This window comes from Myotis daubentonii, chromosome 2 (genome assembly GCF_963259705.1).
Source record: "Myotis daubentonii chromosome 2, mMyoDau2.1, whole genome shotgun sequence".
Lineage (NCBI taxonomy): Eukaryota > Metazoa > Chordata > Mammalia > Chiroptera > Vespertilionidae > Myotis > Myotis daubentonii.
The window spans coordinates 34,409,522-34,421,646 of record NC_081841.1 but is presented as its reverse complement, the minus strand read 5'-3'; the positions used below and the strand labels follow the sequence as shown (position 1 = coordinate 34,421,646).

Here is a 12,125-nt window from a genome sequence, read left to right as displayed (position 1 = left end):
TTTAAGTGTTATTATTATTTTTAATATATATATATTTTTATTGATTTCAGAGAGGAAGGGAAAGGGGGAGAGAGAGATAGAAACATCGATGATAAGAGAGAATCATTGATTGGCTGCCTCCTGCATGCCCCACCCTGGGGATTGAGCCCCCAACCTGGGCATTTGCCCTGACTGGGAATCAAACCATAATCTCCTGGTTCATAAGTCAATGCTCAACCACTAAGCCATGCAGTGGGGCAATCATTATTTTTTATTCAATTCATTTGTTGGTCAAATCATCTGCTGCCTTTTGAGACTTTCTTTTTCTGTGTTTTTGAGCTCTTATAACATATATGATTGATTATGACTTTCTTGAAAATGAAAATCCTTGATATCTTAATGAGTCCCGTGGGGAAAAAAACATTTTATGTAGTCATCTTAGAAAGTGAAGTTTAAAGTATCTCTCATTCTGGACATAAAAGTAGCTCAAATTTATTAAGCATTTGCTGTCTGCCTCACAAATGCTTTATGGGCATTATCTCACTTCTTCCGCACATACACAAAAAAATCTCTAAGTAGTAGGTGAGACAAAAACCTATCTCAAAATAGTTGAAGCCAGTAAGGGAATATAGTAGTACTCTAACAGAAAATAACCTTTAAGATCACAGGGTATCTCCAGGCATCCCTCACTTACTCTGTTTACCGTTGCTTTCCTCTTAGTTGACTTTCTCATGTTTGAATGGTCCTCAATAATCTCAATCAGAGAGAAAGATGAGGGAAGAAGGGAGGCAGGAAAGAAGGAAGGGGTGGGGAGGGAGGGAAAGAGGGAAAGAAGGAGAGGAAGAGAGAGAGAGAGAGAGAGAGAGAGAGAGAGAGAGAGAGAGAGAGGAGAGAGAGGAGAGAGAGAGGAGAGAGAGAGGAGAGAGAGAGGAGAGAGAGAGGAGAGAGAGAGGAATCTTTTCAGCAACTGTTGGGGTGATGGGGATCCCCACATACCTTCCTCCAAAGTGGCAAGAGATTATTCAGGCCTAAGCAGTCATGCTCAAAATGCAAATGGGGTGTGGGCGAACCCTAGTGGAACCATGAAGTCTGAGAATAGGGGCAGCATGGTTTTTCAAAAAGATGCTAAAAAACAATTCCCTGACAAGCATTATTTCTAATTTATAGATAAGACCCGGGCTTAGAGATTGTCCATAATGACCCAGATAGAAAGATTCAACCCAGCATGAACTCCAGAGTTTATGCTAGAAACCACTTTGTTATAATTATAATATTTTTGTTAAACTATTAAGTATCAGTGCTTAAAATAAAAATAGCCTGCACACTGTATGGACCTTACCTATATATCTTTAGTAACAGTCTTCTTCAGATACTCAGTGCCTCTACTTCCTCACATAATCTCATCTCTCTTGCCAAATCAGGAAGGGAATGCTTATCTGAAATGGGTACATGCTAATTGAATGACTCGATTTGCTTTCCTGGAGCTGTGTTTTAGTCACCATGTTACTTTATTCAGAAGTTTTCATTTCATAGCTTTTTGAGGCTCCAAAGACACTGTACTTGACAAAGGGATTTCGGATGTTATCAGTGGAGAGACATTTCCTGAGGAGAAGCAGGTTGGGCATTGACACCCCCTTCCCCCGTCCCCACCCCCCCTCCCGCCAGCCCAATTGCCTGCAAAGGTGACAAGGTATAAGGTGGAGGGAGATTCATGAATATGTTACATGGGTTAGTCTAAGAATAGTCAGTTGAAATACTTGGCCAACCATGAGGAGGGGAAAAAAAAGAAAAGAAACAGGACAGAGGGAGCTGTGGATGCTGAAGCCCTGATTCTTAGAGCTCCTGAGATGAAAGTGTATGGGTCCTGTTATCTCTGGCTCCTTCCAAAACCCACAGCCTGCCCTGTTCTTGCTTGGGCCTGCCAGCAGGCCCTGTTCTTCAGGTTCTTCCTCCCTTTCTGTGCCTCTGAGAGACCACCCACCGCTTCACTGCAACTCTAAGTCTTCCCCTTCCTCTCCTTCTGACCTAAGGACATCAGATGTCTACGAAGAATTTTCTATAATTTTTGACATTATTGTATTTTAGGTGCTATTTCATTTTTTATATATTAACACACAAGCATATGTTTTGTGGTAATAGCCCCTTTCCTAACATTCTGGAATGCATTCCTCATTTTCCTTCTTACTCTGTTAATGACTTTTCCAACTTTGAAGTAGTTAGATCACAGCTTCTTTATTAATAAGTTTTAATGACTTTGTTTTCTACGCATCATCTAACAAAGTACGTTGCAGATATTGCTCAACAATATATTTAATTTGACTTTGTACTCAGAGATAGGTTGAACTTTCTATGACACTAATGTGAGGACCAGGAATTTCATCCTGTTTGGAGAGGTGGTCTGAATACTGTTTTACTCTGCACTTTCAGCTGGGCTAAGAGCTTTAGGATGAACCAAAGTTTACCAGCCAAATCCACCGATTGGTATGTAGTTCTTACCCTCTTTATTCATTCAGTTTTTACTATGTCAGCATGAGGGGTTAATTTGGGATCACTTTTTGCTTTTAGAATATAGAATCTGGTGTTTTCCCATGATTTTTTTTTCTTCTAATCAGGAATAATGGCTTTGTGTTGTAAAAATCATTAAAATAATATATGCTTTCTTATTCAAACCAGATGTCACTTATCTCATAGTTTACATTTAACCTGTGATGGTACTGTGGCTGGAAAAGGGAGTGAGTCTTTTTATGTTGAAAGGTGGCATATGAACAATAAAAAATGGATTTATAAATTATCCTATTAACAGTTCATGTTCTAGAGTGAAGGTATTTGCTCTACTCACCTACTGATTTTTAACTGGTAAAGTATAATTTCATCTTTGGTCCATGAACATTAGTGCAGGGGTATATCTGCTTTACTCTTTAATGTTATAAACCAGAGTCTTTTCTAAATTAGCAGAGGGCATTTACACGGCAAACTGGTGAAAAACTTTCATGAATTTGCATTAGCTGTTTTCGTTTTAGCTGCCACTTTGGGGCTTTTACACTTCTTTTCCTTTCCCATCCCATCTTCAGGAGGCAAAGAGATCTCATTTGCATCGACTATACAGATGCCTCTGAGATCACTGCTCTAAGTGTGCTGGGGATTTGGAGTAGAAATCCTGAAAAAAAAGAACAAGGCGAGGGTAAATGCTCTGTTGACAAGGGAGTTTCATAGGCATGTGGTGAAAGCACAACATTGGACGTGTGAATACAAATTCTGCACCCTTCCTCTCTTCCTGTAAAAACAGAAGTCTAGGAGTGTGGAAGTACCATCTGATTAAAGAGTTGGGCACAATGGCAGCTGTATGGTTTAGTGTTTTGTTTTGTTTTTCATTCTGAGTCACATACCTTCCTGTTGGGTATTTAGCACCTTCACTCCTTCCCTGCTCCTCATCTCATGGGGCACCACTGGTTGAGTGGGAGGCAGGTGTCTCTCGCCATACATGATGCTGAACTGTGCTCTGTCATTGGCCAGCCCACTGAGCTGGAATGGACGGGCACTGGAATTCTCACTTCGGTGCAGAGCATTAGCACATTCACCCTCTGGTGGCATCAGATCAAGGAACCCAAATGAACTTGTGATCCGAGTTGTTCCCTGGAGTAAACACAATATGTGTGTGTACTTGCCCAGGAGGTCAACTGTTAAATGATGATTTTTCCCCCCCAGAAAGATAAGGTATTTGTTCAAATTTAGAAAACATCCAAATGGAGGCAATTTAGACACTCTTTCAAAGCAAAATCTGTATTTAAGAGAATAGGAAGATCTCATATCGATTCACAGATCTATATGCTTGTGTGCCCAAGGATAATAATAATACTGGGATACATTTCAGAGAAAAGAAATAAGTAGAATTATGAAAAAAACGAGTGGATTTGAGCCCAAGTAAATTAAACTTTATTATTTAATCTTAGTATCTGACTGTGAGTGTAAATGGGAGATAAAGAGTGAGGATTTTTTCTATAGTTTGGATAATAGGAGATTCATGACTAAAAGGGGAAGCCTGTCACTCAGGACTACAAGGTTTGATCTTTTCTAAAATGAGTCAGGGAGTATAACAAATATTTTGGGAATTGGGGACAGTCCCTTTCTGTACACATTCAAATGTTTTTACATCTAAAGTAAGTAAAAATTGCATAATATGGAACATAAGCCAGTATCCTTCAAATTTGCTACTCTGTGGTAACCTGAATAGAATGGAAAAAAACTCATTGATATACAATGTAAAAGGATATGCTAACTCTTAACATTTCATTTTGGAACCTCTTGTGGGCCAGTGCCTGAAATAATATCAATGGTTGGGCCATTTATTTGTTATCGATTAATACTTTTGGCAAGTGGGTAAGTTTAAACCCTGGTGTCCTGGTTAGATTCCAGTGTGGATAAGTGATGATATTCTATCTGCCATGCTCTTAATGAAATGAAGCTTAACTGCATCTCAAGAGATTGTTGACACACTTTAGATTTTAAAAGTTAGTATTTTTATTCCTCGTTGTGTAGTTCAGTAACATCAGACCTTGGTTCTAGGCTCACCTGTGTTACTTATCTTCCTGTGATCTTCTTGTGTAAGTTAATTTTTTTAAATCAAAAATGTATTTTCTATAAAGATTGAGCAATAGCCTACTTATAATTTTAACAAATTATGAATTATTGGTAGTCCATATTCTTTGGTAGGTAAAATAAATGGAAAATTTTGTTCAGATTTCAAAAACTTTTCTGATTTCTATTAACTTTGATGCATTAGAAAGCACATTCTCTTAGATATTATCTTTAAAGTTGTCTATCCAAAATGGTATGCATTAAGTGACAGAAATCTTGGTGTTTCACATCAGTCAGGTTTTCTTTGTATTTTTCTCCCTCCCTCATCTCAATTAATTATTCAGTTATCTTTTTAGTGGAGATATAACTGCACATGAAGTTATAGCTGGGGGAAACAAGAAGAATATCTCACATAGCTACATTTATTCTGATGTTTATATTTTTGGTTTACTCATCTCACCAATTTGCAGAAATACTCAATAGGTAATGATTCATGAAGCATTTTCACTCAAAATAATAAACTGATAACACCATCAGACTATGATAAATTATGTGTATATAGGTTTTACCTACAGCAACCACTAAAGAAGCTGTATAAACAGACACTCTAAAATACTATAGGTAAACTAAAATTGAATTACAAATATTGCAGGAAGGTAGAAAAAAACAAAAATGAAAAATAGAAACAAGTTGCAGATTTAAGCCCTAACCTATCATTAATCACATTAAATATAAAGGGTCTAAACACAACAATTAAAAGACATATTGTCAGAATGTATAAAAAATAGGACCCAAGTTTATGCTATTTATAAGAAATTATCTTCAATTATAATGATATAGACAGGTTGAGAATAAAAGGGTGGATAAAGATGTATCATGCAAAAAATAATAAAAATAAATCAGGGATTGCTACATTAATATCAAGTACAGTTGACTTTGGAGCAAAGAAAATTACTAGGGACAGAGAAGAATATTATATATAATTAAAGAGTTGCTCCATCAAAAAGAATGGTGATTCTAAGTGTATATGCACTAAATTACTGAGCTGCAAAACACATAGCACCTAATAGCAGCAGGACACACATTCTTTTCATGTGGCCATGGAACATATACTAAGATAGACCCTATGCTGAACCAGAGAACACTTTTCAACAAATTTCAAAGAATTAAAGCCACATGGAAGATAATCTTTGACCACCATAGAATCAAATTAGAAGTCAATAACAGAAAGGTAACGGGAAAATGTCTGAACACTTGGAGACTAAGCAGCATACACTATGAATAACCCATGGGTCAAAACGGAAGTCTTAAGGGATGCAAAACTGCACTGCACTGAGTGAAAATAAAAATCGCACCAAAATTTGTGGATCACAGACAAAGAAGTGCTCACAGGGACGTTTATAGCACTAAATGAATACATTAGAAAGCGTCTCAGGTCAATAATCTAAGCTCCTACTTCAATAAACTAGAGAAAATAGAGTTGAATATACCCAAAGCAAGCAGAAGGAAGGAAATAATAAAAAGGTCAAAAGCCAGTAACATTGAAAGAAGAAAAACAGTCAATTTTTAAAATCTGGTTATTTGAAAAGACTGATAAAATTGACAAACCTCTAGCAAGACTGACAAAGAAAAAAGAGAAAAGACACAAATTACCAATATCAGGAATGAGAAAGTGTTTATCATTACAGACCCTGCAGACATCAAAAGGGTAATATGGGAATACTACAAACAACTCTACACACATAATTTTGGCAATTTAGATGAAATGGATCAATTCCTAAAAAGCAACAACAAAAAAACCCCCACACAAATTACTACAGCTCACCCAATATTAAATAATTTGAATAGCCTGAATAGCCTTATAACTATTAAGGAACTGGAATCTGTAATTTATACACTTCCTAAATATAAATACCCAGTTCCAGATGGTTTCACTAGAGAATTCCAGCAAACATTTAAAGAAGTAACACCAATTCTACACAAGTTAATCTAGAAAACCATTCGTTTTATGAAAGTAGTATTACCCAGTAACAAAATCTGACAAAGGCAGTACAAAAACAGGAAACTAGAGACCAATATTCTTCATGAATACAGACACAAACATTCTTAACAAAATATTAGCAAATAGAAGCCAGCAATATATAAAAAATTATATGCCAGGACCAATTGGGAATTTTTTCCAAGGGTGCAAGGCTGGAAAAAACTATCAGTGTGATTACCCATGTTAACAGGCTAAAGAAGAAACAGCATATCACCCTAGAAATCCCTGCAAAGCAAAACACCCATTCATGATTTCAAAACAAAACAAAAACAAAACAAAACAAAAACTCAGAAAAATAGGAACAGAACTTTCTCAACTTGACATAGAGAATCTATTAAAAAAACACATAAAAATCTACAACTAACATTACTTTTAATGATGTAAGACTGAATTCTTTCCTCTTAGATCAGGAACAAGGTCAAGAATGTCTTCACTCAAAACCCTTATTCAATACAGTGCTAAACTTTCTAGCTAGTGAAAAAGATAGGAAAAATTAATTAAAAGCATAGAGACAGGAAAGGAACAAATCAAACTGTTCCTATTTGTAGGTGACACAATTACTTATACATAAATTCCAAGGAACTTTAAAAAACATACTCCCTAAACTAATGAGTTCAGAAAAGTAGTAGGATACAATATAAAAATATAAAAATAAATTATATTCCTATATAACTATAATGAAAAGCTGGACACTGAAAGTATAAATATAGTACCATTTATAGTTACTCAAAAAATTAAATACTTAGGTATAAATTTAATGAAACATATATAGGGCTTGTATGATGAGAGCTACATAATACTGATGGAAGACCTAAATAATATATCATTTCCATGAACTGGAAGACTCACCATTGCAAGAAATTCACTTCTCCCTAAACTAATATCCAGATTTAACACAATTGCTATCAAAATTCTAGCAAGATTTTTTGTAGATATAGGCAAAATTATTGTAGAAATTATATGGAAATACAAGTAAATTTGAATACAGGGAAAATGTGGGAGGAATTAATCTCCTAAATTTCAAGATTTATTATATAGCTACTACAAATTCAGTGTATGAATTTGTGCACCAGTGGGGAGCCTCAGCCTGGCCTGTGGGATCAGGCCAAAACCGGCTCTCCAACATCCCCTGAGGGGTCCCGGATTGCAAGAGGGTGCAGGCCAGGCCGAGGGACCTCACTGGTGCAAGATTGGGGCTGAGGAGGGATGCGAGAGGTTGGCCAGCCAGGGGGGGACCACGGGAAGGCTCCAGGGCATGTGTGGCCCGTCTCACTCAGTCATGATCAGCCGGAACCCAGCAGCCAGCTAACCTACCGGTAGGTGCGTCTGCTCCCTGGTTGCCAGTGCATGCCATAGAGAGCTGTTGAGTGACAGTATATTATGCTTTGATTGGTTGAATGGATGACTGGACAACCAGACACAACATATTAGGCTTTTATTATGTAGGACACTAATCAATACTGTGTGATATTGGCAGAGGGATAGACACACATATCAATGGAGTAGAATGGAAAACCCAGAAATTGACCCATATGTATATTTCTGATTAATTTTTAAAAAATACATTTTTTATTGATTTCAGAAAGGAAGGGAAAGGGAGAGAGAGAGAGAGAGAGAGAGAGAGAGAGAGAGAGAGAGAGAGAGAGAGAGAGAGGTCAATGATGAGAGATAATCATTGATTGGCTGCCTCCTGCATGCTACTCGCTGGGAATTGAGGCTGCCACACAAGAATGTGCCCTGACTGGGATTCAACCTGTGACCTCTTGGTTTATAGGTTGATGCTCAACCACTGAGCCACGCTAGCTGGGTCGATTTTTGACAAAGATACAAAACCAATTCAATAGAGGAAACATAGCCTTTTCAACTCACGATGCTGGAGTAATAGGAAAAACAAACAAGCAAACAAAAACTTGACCTGTCTTACTTCTTACACAAACACTGGAGGCCTGATGATGTGTGATATTCGTGCAAGGGGCATGGCTGCCTCTGCCCTTGTAGCCCCGGCTTCATCCAGAAGGTCATCCTGACAGCCATTCCTCTGTTAGGCTGTCTGGTCTAATTACCATATTACGCTTTTAATATTATAGATTAACTGAAAATATGTCCTGAACTTAAATACAGAACTTAAAGCTATAAAGCTTTTATGAGAAAAGTATAAAATCTTCAGGATCTTGAGCTAGGCAAAGCATTTTTCTCATTATACCAAAAGCATTGTCCATCAAAGGGGGAAAAATGATAAATTGAACTTTATAAAAATTGAATTTAAATTAAAATTAATTATAACAATTAAAAACTTTTTAGGAGAATGAAAAGACAAGCCACAGACTTGGAGAAAATATTTGCAAACCATATATCTGACAAAAGACTGGTGTTAAGAATATAAACTTTCAAAACTCTACAGGAAAAAAATAAATCCAATTAGAAAATAGGCAAAAGGCATGAAGAAACATGTCCTGGGAGTGAACACTACAGATATAAAATAAGCACATGAGAAGATATTTGACATCATTAATCATTAGAGAATAGCAGAATGGCTACAATAAAAACTAGCAACACCACCACACTCTGGCAAGCTCAGATTGGCTCACTCAAGCATTGCTGGTGGGGATGTGAAACGGTGCAGCCATTCTGTAAAACAGTTTGGCAGGTTTTTAAAGAAAACTTAACATACTACTGCCATAGATCCCAGCAGTTGCACTTCTGGGCATTTATCCCAGAGAAAGGAAAACTTACGTTCACACAAAAACCTGTATATGAATGTTTAGAACAGCTTTATTCATAATAACCCCAAACTGGAAATGTCACATTGTCCTTCAATGAATGAATGGTTAAAGGATTCATACATTGAACACTACTCAACAATAAAAATGAATGAACTAATGATACACACACCAACCTGGATGAATGTCCAGATACTTATGTTGAATGTATGATTTCATTTGTATAGTATTCTTAAAATGACAATATTATAGAAATTGTGAATACATTAAAGCTTTTTGTTTTTTTTAAAAAAATATTTTCAATATAGTTTTTATTTAATATTATTCTGTATTAGTTTTAGGTGTAAAGTAAAGTGGTTAGACAATTATATAATTTCTGAATTGTTCCCCCATTATTTCCAGTACCCACTTTAGCACCATACATAGTTGTCACAATATTATTGACTATATTACCTATGCTGTACTTGCCACCCCATGACTGTTTTTGTAACCACCAGTTTGTACTTCTTTATCCCTTCACCATTTTTACCCAGTCCCCCAATAAGTAGGAGGAGGTATGGGAGGGAAATGGATAGGACTATAAAAAAGGCAACATGAGGGATTCTGATGGTGATGGAAATGTTCTATATCTTGACTATCAATGTCATTGTCTTGGTACTGATGTGATATTGTAACTTTGCAAGCTGTTGCCTTTCAGGGAAAGTGAGTAAAGACTACACAGGATGCCCTAGCTAGTTTGTCTCAGTGGATAGAGCATCAATCTGTGGACTGAAGGATCCCAGGTTTGATTCCAGTCAAGGTCACATGCCTGGGTTGCGGGGTCAATCCCCAGTAGGGGGTGTGCAGGAGGCAGCCGATCAGTGATTCTCTCTCATCATTGTTGTTTCTCTCTCTTTCTCCCTTCCTCTCTGAAATCAATACAAATATTTATAAAAAGAGTATATAGTATCTCTCTGTATTAATTTCTCAGAACTATATGTGAGTATACAGTTATCTTTTATTTTAAAAAGAATAGAACCCTCTAATGGATTTTAGATTAAAATCCAAGGCCTTCCCTTAGCCCTTTCCAACCTCATTCACTTCCTACTTCTCTCTCATGCACATCATCCTGCATGCAGACACAGTGGCATTTCTCTCACCACAGAGCCTTGGTAAATAGTCCCCCTTATCCACAGGAGATACATTCTGAGACCCCAAATGGATGCCTGCAACTGTGGATAATACCAAACCCTATATATGCTATGATTTCTCCTATGAGAACATTTAATTTATAAATTATGCACAGTAAGAGATTAGCAACAAAAACTAATGACAATATAGAGCAATTCTAACAATATATTGTAACAAAAATTATGTGAATGGGCTCTCTCTCTCTCTCATAATATCTAATTGAATTGTACTCGTGCTTCTTGCAATAATGTGAGATGATATAATGCCCACATGATGAGATAAAGTGACAGAACAGTGTACAATTTAAAACTTAGAAATTGTTTATTTCTGAAAATTTTTATTTAATATTTTTGGACTGCGGTAGACCACAGGTGACTGAAACCATGAATAGTGAATCCTTGGATAACGGGGGACAGCTGTACTTGCTATTCCCTCCGCCTGGGAAGCGCCCCCTCTGGCTCTGCCTAATCATCCTGGTCTCTGCTTAAGTGTTGCCGTGAACACTTCATCTAAAGTAGCACCTCTCTCACAATCTGCCCTTACCTGGATTTACTTTTCTTCTCTCATTAGAAACTGATTTAATATATATATATATATATTTAAATTTCAAGTTCCTAGGATGAGAACCTTAAATTTCCTACTATCCCTTCTCTTTTCTATGTGTTCTGGAATTTGGAGCATTTGATTTGAAAACAGGATGGAATTCCCTCAATAAATTAAAAATGCAACTGCCTGATAACACAGTGATTCCACTTCTACACTTGATCTTAGCCAATAGGCCGAGAAGCGATTACACTTCTAAGAATATACCTGCAAAAAGCTAATTCGAAAGTATATATGCACCCCTATATTCATTGCAGTATTATTTACAACTAGAGACCCGGTGCACAAATTCTGCATGGGTAGGGTCCCTAGGTCTGACCTGCGATCAGGGCCAATCTTCCCTGGCTGCCAGAAGCTGATCCCACCCCTCTCCTCCACTGGGCCTGTCGCCCTCTTTATGTGGAGCAAGCAGTGGGGCGATTGGGGCCCCGCTTGCCCACACCCACCTTGGCCTGGTGCCACCCGCATCTGCCGCCACCCACCTTCGGTTCTCTATTCCCCATCTGGTGATTGGAGCCTGCCGGCTAGGGGGAGGGATCGAGAGGTTGGCTGGCAGGCCCTGATCGGGCAATCGGGGCCTGTGGGCTGGGGCAGCTCCTGTGTCGAGTGTCTGCCCCCTGGTGGTCAGTGTGTGTCATAGCGACTGGTCATTCCACTGTCCAATTGATTTGCATATTATGCTTTTATTATATAGGATAGCCAAGACTTGGAAGCAGCTCAAGTCTCCATCAGTAGATGAGTGGATACTTTTACACATTGGAATATTATTCAGCCATAAAAAAGAAGGAAATCTTACATTTTGCAACAGTATCGATGGACTTGGAGAGTATTATGCTAAGTGAAATAAGCCAGTCAGAGAAAGACAAGTACCATATGATTTCACTTATATGTGGAATCTAATGAAAAAAATATAATAATCAAAATATAAACAGACTAAAAGATACAGAGAACAGACTGACAGCTTTCAGAGGGGAGGGGGGTTGGGGGGTTGTTGGGTGAACAAGGTGAAGTGATTAAGCAAAAAACAAACAAACAAA

At 37.6% G+C, this 12,125-nt stretch overlaps 1 protein-coding gene across 1 annotated transcript in view; it reads left to right on the top strand.

Moving 5' to 3' along the window:
* SOX5 (SRY-box transcription factor 5) overlaps positions 1–12,125 on the top strand; it is a 980,574-nt gene that overhangs the window by 130,204 nt on the left and 838,245 nt on the right. The window lies entirely within an intron of this gene.